General features: G+C 50.9%; 1 pseudogene; it reads left to right on the top strand.

The window, feature by feature from the left end:
• The window catches only part of LOC108316014, an 82,143-nt pseudogene that overhangs the window by 19,889 nt on the left and 53,425 nt on the right, over nucleotides 1-8,829 (top strand).

An 8,829-nucleotide genomic window follows, 5' to 3' on the forward strand; every position in this document is an offset into this window, starting at 1 on the left:
CTGGAGTGCAGTGGTACCATCTTGCCTCATTGCAAAATCCGCCTCCTGGGTTCAAATGATTCTCCTGCCTCACCCTCCCAAGTAGCTGGTACTGCAAGCGCCCGCCACCAGGTTCAGCTAATTTTTGCATTCTTTATTAGAGGCGGGATTTCTCCATGTTGCTCAGGCTATGAGGTCAGGAGATCCACCTGCCTTGGCCTCCCAAAGTGCTGGGATTACAGGTCTGAACCACCACACCCGGCCTCCACCACTTCTTTGTATATCCCCCAACTCACACGTTGCCCATGCCACTCATGCATACCCCCTGCCTTGCCCCACGGTCATTTGTGAGTTGTGTACTAAATGGCCTTCAGTCCAGAGACCAGACATCAGACAGCAATCTGGACCTCTTCCTTGATGGGAGGTGAGACCTCCAGGAGAGGAAAACGCTTGCTATGGAGCCTGCAGGCTGAACACACCGACTCTTTGGCCAAACAACTAGAACAGAACTGAGCAAACTTCCAGCCAGAAAGAGCACTTCCCAGTCAACTCTCCCTCAACCCCATTTTAGAGATGGAAACACTAAGGCTCAGAGGAGAGAAGACAGAGCAGGCATTGGAATCATAGTCTCCTGGCTCCAAAGCCAAGTTCTGTCCACCCAGCCAGGCTCCATCCTTCCTTCTATAAATGTTTATAACAGTATGTGCTGGGCACTCTTGTTAGGCCCTTTTACACACATCACTCAGTCTGCTTTTCCCATTCGTTTGACAAGCATTTATTGAGCTCCTACTGTGTGCAGGAGCTGGACTTGATACTAGGGACATCTTGGTGAAAAACTCAGGCAAAGTCTACCCACTGGGGTTCTAACAAGACAAAGAGAGGGTTGGTATGGTGGGCAAGGCTGTGAAGGCAATGAATGAAATGGCGTGATCAGACAGGAAGGGTGGTCAGGGATGCTCTCTGCATGGAAGGGGCATCTTCTTGGCTTTCAGACCCAAATGCCAAAATACCTGTGAGCAGTAGGCTATGCCCACTCAGTAACAGAGCTGAGCCACAACCCTCCATAGACGCCAAACCAAACACCAGATCAGGCCAGCAATGAGGGACAAAAACCATGGCCTGGAAGGGTCTGGCCACCTGAGCTCACAAGGTGATTTTTCTTATGCTGCTGCTTTTTATTATTATGGTGGGGTTGGGGTCCTTAGTACACAAGAAACGCTCTATGAACCATAAGTCAAGATCGAGGCTCCAATCCCTGCTCTGCCCTTGCTGTGTGACCTCGGGCTGCTATCGCCACCTCCCAGAAGCTCAGCTTCCTTCCCCTTCTGTAAAATGGAGAGCCTAACAATACCCACCTGGCAAGGGTGTCCAGGGAAGTCAGTGAGCTCCTTCATGTAAAGAGCTGATCCCTGCATGTGGCCCTGGGTCACAGATTTGTAATGGGGATTGAAATTACTGATCAGTGGCCAGGCTCGGAGGCTCATGCCCGTAATCCCAGCACTTTGGGAAGACGAGACAGGTGGACCACCTGAGGTCAGGAGTTTAAGACCAGCCTGTCCAACGTGGTGAAACTCCATCTCTACTAAAAATAGAAAAATTATCTGGGCATGGTGGTGTGCACCTGTAATCCCAGCTACTCAGGAGGCTGAGGCAGGAGAATCGCTTGAACCTGGGAGATGGAGGTTACAGCGAGCTGAGATCGTGCCACTGTATTCCAGCCTGGGCAACAAGAGTGAAACTTTGTCTCAAAAAAGCAAGCAAGCAAGCCATTACTGATAACCTTATAGATTGTCAGAGGCACACAAGGGGCTTAGAGGGGGGACCACACTCATCCTCTCACAGAGAGGGGAGAAGTCCACCCGCCCAAGACCACACAGCAACTGGCTGTCAGCAGCTGCATCGCCCCAGCCTCTCCATTATGGCCCCGGGCTTCAGACCTGCCCTGGAGGGGCCCTTGGGCCTCCCCCTACCACCTCCTCTCCCTTCCTCACTTTTGCTCTTCTCTGTGGCCCCTGGTTATGGCCAAAGGCTGGGGATCTTATGAGTTTGAAGCAGCCTGAGCTTCTGTCTGTGCTTTCACCCAGAGCCAGAGCACCAGGCCCCAGGCACATCAGCTGTGATTCTCCACCGGTTCAAAACCACCTAAGGGCTGGCTGGTTGTGTGTGGGGGAGGGGATGCTGTCCTTCCTCCAGGTTGACAACATGATAGATTGAAAAGTATACGGGAGGCCGGGTGCGGTGGCTCATGCCTGTAATCCCAGCACTTTAGGGGGCTGAGATGGGCGGATCACCTGACGTCAGGAGTTCAGAACCAGCCTGGCCAACATGGTGAAACCCCATCTCCTAAACATACAAAAATTAGCTGGGCGTGGCAGCATTTGCCTGTAATCCCAGCTACTCGGGAGACTGAGGTGGAAGAATCACTTGAATCCAGGAAGCAGAGGTTGTAGTGAGCCGAGAAAACACCACTGCACTGCAGCCTGGGAGACAGAGTGAGACTTCATCTCAAAAAAAAAAAAAAAAACAAGTGTTTGGTCTCTGGAGGCAGAGAGCTGGAATTGAATCCCAGTTGTTTTACTTCTCAGTTGTGTGCCCTTGGACAAGTTCCCTTCTCTGAGCCTCAGTTTTCTCATCTGTGAAATGAGAACAACACCTGGCTTGCTGGGGGGTCTTAGGATGACTGGGGAGTGCCTGGCACGTAGTAGGTGCTCAACACGTGCGCTTTCCCATGGCCATCTAAGAGGCCTCAGGGCTGCCCTCCTGCCCTTCCCCCACAACTCCTGTGACTGCCTCTTAAATGGGCACTCAGGGCGATAAGGAGGCACAGGTGAGGGAGCCAGGCTGGATCCACACTCACCCACGCCCTTTGTTAGGAAAACAAGCCTTTAATGCCTGGTCCTACAGCTGGTGGCTGAGAGTATAAAATAGGACCCAGAGCCAGCCTCTCCTACCCCCTAAAGGAAAGGAGGCAGTGGCGTGGAGGCTCCAGAGACCCTGCTCTTCCTGCAGCAAGAAGGAAGCTAGTGGGGCCCACTGCTGAGAGCCACCTGGCAGGTGTTCCAGTCTACCTTCTTCCTGGGGACCTACAGCTTCGTCATCAGTGATGTCTTCAGGTTCACTGTTCCCAAGCTGCTTAGGTGAGTCCAGACTTCAGGTGCCCTGCTAAGGCTGGTGGTCTCTTAATGGCATCCCACCAGGGTCAGGGGGCTTCAGCTCTCCGCCTCTGCCTATAGATTTGGTGCTCAGGACACTGGAGGGTGGGTGAGAAGGATACTGAGGAAGGGAAATGATTAATGAGAAAGTGACCCCCAAAAGGGCAAATAAGCAAGTTGTTACCGGACTGCATCAATTAGCTTTTGCTATAAATGCTCCAAAAGTGAGTGGCTTAACATTACAAGCATTCATTTATTTATATCATAGTAATGCGGGTCAGTAATATGGGCTGGGCTCAGCTGGGCAGTTCTTCTTGTCTTGGCTGGGTTTTCTCATGTGCCTGCAGTTGTGTATCTGAAGCTGGGATGGCTGTCTCTGTTCCATGTGGGTTCCCATCCTACAAAAAGCTAGCTCAGACTTGTTCACGTGGCTGCTTGGGAGGGTTCTAAGCAACAGGCCAAAAGCCACATTTTCTCTTGAGGCTCAGAGCTGGCATGGCTTTACCTCCACCGTACTCTGTTGGTCAAAGGTGGTTTTGTGGCCAGCCCGGATTCAAGTGGTGTCTGCTCAGCTGCCGTAACACAGCTTCACAGACTGAGTACCTTCAACAGAAATGTGTTTTTCTCATGATTCTGGAGGTTGGAAGTTCCAGACCAGGTATCTGCAAGTTGGTTCCATCTGAGGCCTCTGCCCTTGTGTGCAGTTGGCCACCTCCTCCCTGTGTTGTCCTATGGTCTTTCCTCTGTGCGCACACTGGTGTCTCCCTGTGTGTCTGCATTTTTTTTTTCTCCTCTTGTAATGACCCCAGTTGGACTGGATGAGGGCCCAGCCTAATGACCTCATTTTAACTTCATTGCCTCTTTAAAGGCCCTATTTCCAAAATACACTCACATTCAGAGGCACTGGGGGCTGGCGCTTCGACATAAAAATTTTGCAAGGACACAATTTAGCCCATAACAAGTGGGGACAAAAACACCATCTCTTGATCTTGAGCTGCAGTCAGATTGAGAAGAAGCATGGACAGTGGGGGAAATAACCGAGATCAGGATTGCGATAAAGTCAACCACACCAACTGATCCTCCACACCTGGCCTGGTTTGGGCAAAGGCAGCACACATGGGCTATACCTTCTCGCTCCTTCCCCTGTAAGCCTTTTCCTGGAGTTTATTGGTGATCTCAAGCCTCCGGCCTGGAAGGACTCCCTCCTCGCCGTGCTGATGTTCCTCTCAGCCTGCCTGCAAATGCTGTTTGTGCAACAGAACGTGTACCAGCTCCAGGTACTGCAGATGAGACTGCGGTCGGCCATCACTGGCCTGGTGTACAGAAAGGTGAGCCCCGGGGGACAAGTACAGGTCTTCCCAGCTGGGAAAAGGAACATAACCGAACTGGTTGGTAGTAATGCTATCGGCAGCTGAGAAAGCGTTCAGTCCTTATTAGAGTCACTCACGATACATTTTCACTTCCTGTGTTATTTCTTTTTATTTATATGCGTTTATTTTTTCGAGACAGAGTCTTGCTCTGTTGCCCCGGCTGGAATAAAGTGGTGCAATTTTGGCTCGCTGCAACTGCTGCCTGCTGGGTTCAAGTGATTCTCCTGCCTCAGCCTCCCCAGTACCTGGGATCACAGGCATGAGCCACCATGCTTGGCTAATTTTTGTATTTTTAGTAGAGACAGGGTTTCACCATGTTGGCCAGGATGGTCTCAAACTCCTGACCTCAAGTGATCTGCCCACCTCCACCTCTCAAAAGTCTGGGATTACAGGCATGAGCCACTGCACCTGGTCCACTTTGACTTTTATGGGGTTTTTTGTTTGTTTGTTTGTTTGTTTTGTGGTGGTGGTGGTTTTTGAGACGGTGGAGTCTGGCTTTCACCCACCCTGGAGCATAGTGGTGCAATCTCAGCCCACGGCAGCCTCTGCCTCCCAGGTTCAAGTTATTCTCTTGCCTTAGCCTCCTGAGTAGCTGGGATTACAGGCACCCACCATCACACCTGGCTAAGTTTTCGTAGAGACGTTTCTCCATGTTGGCCAGGCTGGCCTCAAACTCCTGACCTCAAGTGATCCGCCTGTCCAAGCCTCCGAAAGTGCTGGGATTACAAGCATAAGCCACTGCACCCAGATGACTGTTACAGGTTCTGTGTCTGCCATCCTCTCTGTGCCCTCTGGCAGCTGTCACCAGGATCCCCGTTCTCCCCCAATGCCCAGACTCTGGCTAGAGAGGGCTGAGGGGGCAAAATAAGTGGTCCATCAACAGCAGGGAAGTGCTGGATGACAGTGGAGGCTAGGTCAGGGCAGGAAGGGTTCAGTGGTGTCACAGAACCCATGGCGGTGGGGGGAAAGTGCAGGTCTCGTGGTACAGGAAGCAGGTGTGGCAGGGGAGAGTCCCACACCTGTCTCCTCTCCTCTGGATATCCCTGCCCTACCCAGGGCCTTCCACCTGCAGCCTCTCAGAGCTGATCTTCCTAGTCTGGGGCCTCTAGGGAAGGCAGGATCTCCAGGCAGTTTTTTTCAGGGGGTGGACTTCCACCCTTCTGGAGAGGACAGGCGATGGCTGACAATGACTTCCAGCAGTGGTAAGGATATGGAGAAGATGCCACCCTGGAGCCCACCTCCCAAAGGGGCACGTTGATCCGAATGGCATGGCTTAGACGTGGCTTTATAATTACCTCAATATCTGTCAGTGCTAAATATTTAAGAACTGGCTCTCAGAGGGGAAAGGACTCCTGGGTAGTGTCTGCCAATTCCCATGGTGTAAATATTTCCACAGTGGCAGATTTCAAGCCACTGATGTGAAACTGACTGGTGTAAGTTTGCTGAATTTTTTTTTTGACATGGAGTCTTGCTCTGTTGCCCAGGCTGGAGTGCAGTGGTACTATCTTGGCTCACTGCAACCTCCACCTCCCCAGTTGAAGTGATTCTCCTGCCTCAGCCTACTGAGTAGCTGGGATTACAGGCACCTGCCACCATGCTCAAGCTAATTTTTTGTATTTTAAGTAGAGACGAGGTTTCACCATGTTGGACAGGCTGGAGATTCCTGTATATTTGAGAGGCCACTCCTGTGAGCCAGTTTGAGCCATATCTGGCCCACGGGTTTCAGCATACCCCAGACATGGGGAGTGGAAGAGAGTGACTTGGGTGCACCAGGTCAGGGGTACAGCCTGTGGTCACTGCTGTGCCCCCAGCACCCAGTGCAGGACTCTAAAATGAGTATTTGTGGCTGGGTGCCATGGCTCACACCTATAATTTCAGCACTTTGATAGGCCAAGGCTGGATCACCTGAGGTCAGGAGTTCGAGACCAGCCTGCCCAACATGGTGAAACTCATCTCTAATTTAAAAAAACAAAGATTAGCTGGGTGTGGTGGCACTTGCCTATAATCCCAGTTAGTCAGGAGGCTGAGGCAAGAGAATGGCTTGAACCCAGGATACGGTGGTTGCAATGAGCAGAGATCTCACCACTGCATTCCAGCCTGGGTGGCAGAGTGAGACTCCATCTCAGAAAAATAAAGACAAGCCTGGACACAGTGGCTCACACCTGTAACCCCATCTTGCTGGAAGGCTAAGGTTGGTGGATCACCTGAGGTCAGGAGTTTGAGACTAGCCTGGCCAACACGATGAGACCCTGTTTCCACATACACACAAAAAAATTACTTTGGGAGGCCGAGGCGGGTGAATCACAAGGTCAGAAGTTCAAGACTAGCCTGGCCAACATGGCGAAACTCCGTCTCTATTAAATACACAAAAATTAGCTGGGCGTGGTGGCAGGTGCTTGTAATTCCAGCTACTAAGGAGGCTGAGGCAGGAGAATCCCTTGAACCTGGGAGGCGTAAGTTGCAGTTAGATGAGATTACACCACTGCACTTCAGCCTGAGGGACAGAGCAAGACTCCACCTCAAAAAAAAAAAAAAAAAAATTCAGGCAAGACCAACAAGATATCTGCAGATAACGTACCGTTTCACTTTCCCTGTGCACTTGCACTCTTCCTGCCTCTTGGTAGACAGCTCCTAACATCACCATGAGATCCTGGTGAAGGAGGGGTGGATACTGGGGTTGCTACAGTTCAATGAATCATTTTTCCCCCAGAGAGATGTCCATCTTCTGTCACATTCCTTTGAGTGTTTTTCCAACCCGTGCTGTGGGCTGTTTACCCTCAGGGCACTTCTCCATAAAGCCACCAGGTGGCGCCATTGCTGCATAAATGAAACAAACTGACCCAAGATTAGAAAACTAATTTCTTTGAGCTGGGTAGGGTGGTTCAAACCTGTAATCCCAGCACTTAGGCAGGCTGAGGTAGGCAGATCACTTGAGGCCAGGAGTTCGAGACCAGCCTGGCAACATGGCGAAATCCTGTCTCTACTGAAAATACAAAAATTAGCCAGGCATAATGATGCATGCCTGTAATCCCAGCTACTTGGGAGGCTGAGACAGGAGAATTGGCTGGGAAGCGGAGGTTGCAGTGAACTAAAATCATGACACTGCACTCCAGCCCGGGTAACAGCGAGATTCCATCTCAAAAATATATATATATATTCCTAAGGACGGAGGGGAAACTGAGGCACACAGACTGGAGCTGGGGTGGGGCTTGGCGAAAAAATGGGCTCAAGTAACCTGTGAAGGACTCTAAGTCACAGCAAATTAAAAATCATTTATTCTACCTCGTACTTCCACATTTTCCAGCTGAGGAGGGAGATAACTATCCCAAAAGCACGACGTTGGTGGGGAGCAGAGTTGCCAGAGAAAACCTCGGACATACAGTGAAGTGGGAGTTTCGGACTCTCAGTGTATGTCCCAAATAATGCCCGAGACTTAGACCAAAACCCTATTCACTCTTCGTCTTCACATGTCACTGGGCGTCTGTGTGATGATTTGCTAAGTCTGACAACTCTCATGAGGGTAAAATGAAGATTAGGAAAATAAATGTAATAAACGAATATGCAAAATGAGGACAACTCTGTTCCCATTTTGCAGACAAGGGAATTGGGCATTAAGGAGGTGACTTGCCCCAAGGCCACACTCACAAGCGTCAGAGTCAGGATTTGAACCCGGTCCTGATTCCAGAGGTCTCAACTTCACCATTGTGGCCAGGAACACCCTCCCCCAGTCTCACTCATGTGTGTGCATGTTCTGTCTTGAATATAACCCTCTCCCCATCATGTAAGTGGCCATTCCCCTCCCTGACATTGAAGGACCCTGTCTTCAGCAGGCACCTTCTGACCCAGCAGACCCCCATGATCCCAGATCCCTGGGACCTGGTGGCTGCCCTTGTCACATTCCCCGACTCCCCATCTTAGGACGCAAGTCTGACCCCCTTCAGGATCTTCAGCAGTGTTACAGGAAAGGGGACCCAATCCAGACCCCAAAGGAGGGTTCTTGGATCTCCTGCAAGAAACCACTCGGGGCAAGTCTGTAAAGTGAAAGCACGTTTTTTTGGTTTGTTTTGTTTCTTTAAGATGGTGTCTCACTCTGTTGCCCAGGCTAGAGGGCAGTGGCGTGATCTTGGCTCACTGCAACCTATACCTCCTGGCTTCAAGTGATTCTCCTGTTGAGCCTCCCAAGTAGCTGGGATCACAGGTGCCGGCTACTGTACCTGGCTAACTTTTATATTTTTAGTAGAGGCAGGGTTTCATCATTTTGGCCAAGCTGGTTTCGAACTCTTGACCTTGTGCTCTGCCTGTCTTGGCTTCCCAAAGTGTTGGGATTA

This window comes from Cebus imitator, unplaced genomic scaffold (assembly GCF_001604975.1).
Source record: "Cebus imitator isolate Cc_AM_T3 unplaced genomic scaffold, Cebus_imitator-1.0 Scaffold181, whole genome shotgun sequence".
Lineage (NCBI taxonomy): Eukaryota > Metazoa > Chordata > Mammalia > Primates > Cebidae > Cebus > Cebus imitator.